This window comes from Echinops telfairi, unplaced genomic scaffold (assembly GCF_000313985.2).
Source record: "Echinops telfairi isolate 266 unplaced genomic scaffold, ASM31398v2 ScPeMD7_5592;HRSCAF=6446, whole genome shotgun sequence".
In the NCBI taxonomy this organism is placed as follows: domain Eukaryota; kingdom Metazoa; phylum Chordata; class Mammalia; order Afrosoricida; family Tenrecidae; genus Echinops; species Echinops telfairi.
The window spans coordinates 6,074,966-6,077,485 of NW_022109491.1; positions in this window are offsets into that span (position 1 = coordinate 6,074,966).

Sequence of the window (2,520 nt, forward strand, 5' to 3'; positions counted from 1 at the left end):
ACCTGCTCCTCCCACCCGGGTAGATCTTGTCCCTGTCCCCATCCCTCCGGACCACCACCTCCTCCAGGAGGGACAGGTCACAAGTGCACCTGCAAACCAGAGAAGCCTCCACTGAACTAGGGAGCAGAATGCGAAGCTACTGTTTCTCTGTATGCCCTCCATCCAGGTCTGTACACGTCTGAAGGTGGCGCTTCTCTCTCTAACCCTCTGCCAAGGAGCCTGGTCATGTTCTGGGTTAGCACTGGGCTGCTACCTGCAAGATCAGCAGTTTGAAACCACCAGCTGCTCCATGGGAGAAAGAGGAGGCTTTCTGCTCCCCTGAAGCGGTACAGCCGTGAAAACGCACAGGGACAGGTCTACCCTGTCTCACAGGGTTGCTAGGGGTCAGAACCAATGATGGCAGTGAGGGCAAAACCCTCAAAGAATCCTGCCCTGTTTAATTCACAGCACTTCAAAGCGGCTGTTTCCTCCTCCTCGAGAGACTCAAAGCGTGTCCCTCTCCAATGATCTTTGAGTTTGGGGGGGGGTGGGGAGTCTGGAGGGGCAGGGTGGGGCCATAGAGTACATGACGTCAGGTTTCCCAGTGGCTTCCTCACAGGACAGCCCCTGCCTGCTGCACCCCAAGGACGAGCAGGCGCCCCTTCATTCTGATGAGGATGGGAGGAGAGTCCTTGCAATGTTCCTGGCCTTTGCCTTACCAGCGCAGCTTCTTGGTTTCTCAAACATCTTCCTCCCAAGCTTTTTCCCATCATCTTGCCTGCTTCCAGAAAATGTATCCAGGTGACGCCTGGGAATCCCCCCCAAACAGTCACTGCTTTCCACGCCTGAGCGTCACGGACCCAGCGGATGCCCTCGGAAGTCCCTGTTTTGAATCGACCCCCCATCCACCGATGGCAGACGGGGCGGAGCAAGCCCTGCTGGGTGTCCTCATGGATGCCACAGATGAACAAGAACACTTGTGGCAGTACTTTTTGATTCGCCCCTACACGCGCCCCCCGCCCCCCCTCAGTCATGCTCATGTCCAGCACGGGCCCGACCCCAGCACAGCAGTGAGACTCCCTGAGCCCAGAGAGCATGGGGGCGGGCCAGCCACAGACTGAGAACCAGGCCATTTCCCAGCTCCCCTCCAAGGGGCAGCCCCTTCCAGTGGCTTCTCACTGCTTTGACCGTGAAGACAGCAGCAGACCAGGGCCCCTGTCAGCCCCTCCGTCCTCAGCCCCACTCACCCCTACTTGTTTGTCATTTGTCAGCTCGGACGTCTCCCTTTCCGGAGTCTCTCCAGGCCCGGGTGGGATCTGACACCTCTGTCCACAGACAGAGGTACCCTGCCCCCCACCCCCTGCATCTGCCAGTCCCCGGGGGCAGGGCCCCCTCCCTGTCGCCTTGCTGCTTTGGTGCCATGTGTGGGATGTGGTGAGGGCTCACTAAAGCCACCAAGGCCACCCAGCTAGCTCATGGTGCCGCCTGGGACAGGAGCGCTCGAATCTGCATGCAGGAGGAGGAATAAGGAGGGGGATTGGCCCAAAGCTGGCTCCCACGAGGGGTGTCAGGCAGACTGCTCCCCCTCCGCTTTTCACCGTTCCCAACACCAGGCGCTCTGTTCCTCGGCCGGCGCCACTTGTCACATGGCCACTTGCAGTTCAAGCTCGTGGGGCTTGTTAGGGGAGTCACAGGACAGCTCAAAGGACAGGAGACAGTTAATGCCTCAAGCAGGACAGCACTGTGTCCTTCCAGCTGGGCCCGCAGACGGCCAACTTCCTCGCGGCTTCGTCTTGGTCACACTGGCTGGCAGGCCCTGCCGTGCTCCTCTGGCTTGCTCGGGTGAGGGTCACCCTTCTTCAGCTCAGAGACATCCCACTCTGCCGCAGGCCCCCTGCCCCCAAGTGCCCAGCTCTCCCCCCTGCCCGCTGGCAGCAGCCACCTCAAGGGCTCCGCTCTCCTGATTTGTGGGCTGGGTGGCCCACGACTCCTCCTGGCTCCTCTCTCTTGCCACCATTTCTCTGCCACGGCTACCACGGTGTCTCGCCATCCCGTGCCATGGCCCGTGCTACGGGGCTCACTGCTGTGTCTAGTGGATACTCAGTATAGGGCCTCGTCCAAGGGGCACACCCCTCCAGCATCTTGGGGGCAGTGAGGTCCTGCCCCTGCAGCCTCTGAAGGATTACAATTTACAGTCCTGGATCGACCGGGCCCTACCCGCTCCCCTTGCTGTACCACAGTGACTCAATTTGCATAATAGCCTAGGACCAATCCCGCAAGGTCACATAAGCCCATGGGTGCCTGCTACATACCCTCTTAGCATAATCAAATAACCAATCCCTTTGCAGGACGGTGACTTGGCTGATCTTATCCACAAGCTGGCTATGAGGGCAGACGGGCCTCTGCGCTCCCAGGGGAACCAGGATCCCGCCCAGCCTGTGCCTCCTGTACATTTCCCCTGGAAGGCCCCACCTCTCAGCACCTTCAGCCTCTGTGTTGCGGCTGACTCAGCTCCACAGACCAGCTGGGACCCCCGGCAAT